We start from the raw sequence: 361 nt of genomic DNA, 5'->3' as shown, positions 1-361 counted from the left end.
TGCAGAGCGATTCCCGGTGACGATGGATGCTGCCCCAGGGCTTGTGAGGAAGGGAAAAAATGACAGGATGGATGAAAAGAGGGAGTTTGGAGTCCTGGCCTCACGAAAGGAAATGAATTTTAACCATTAAGGAATTTTAATACGTTCGTGCAGTTCTACCGATAGCTTCAAACATCTTTTTTTTTTTTTTTGAAAGCTCACCTCCCACGTAGAAGCAGCTCTGTCATTACCTTGATTTTCCACTGGATGAGCTGTAGGGCTTCCTCCAGCCTCTGCCTGAATCCGAGCGAACAGAAGTTTGGAAAACCAGGTACTTGCAGAGGAGCCTGAGTATGGATTTGACTCCTACCTCTTTCAAAAC

The sequence above is a fragment of the Apaloderma vittatum genome, unplaced genomic scaffold, assembly GCF_000703405.1.
Source record: "Apaloderma vittatum isolate BGI_N311 unplaced genomic scaffold, ASM70340v1 scaffold6005, whole genome shotgun sequence".
In the NCBI taxonomy this organism is placed as follows: domain Eukaryota; kingdom Metazoa; phylum Chordata; class Aves; order Trogoniformes; family Trogonidae; genus Apaloderma; species Apaloderma vittatum.
This window is presented reverse-complemented; position numbering follows the sequence as displayed.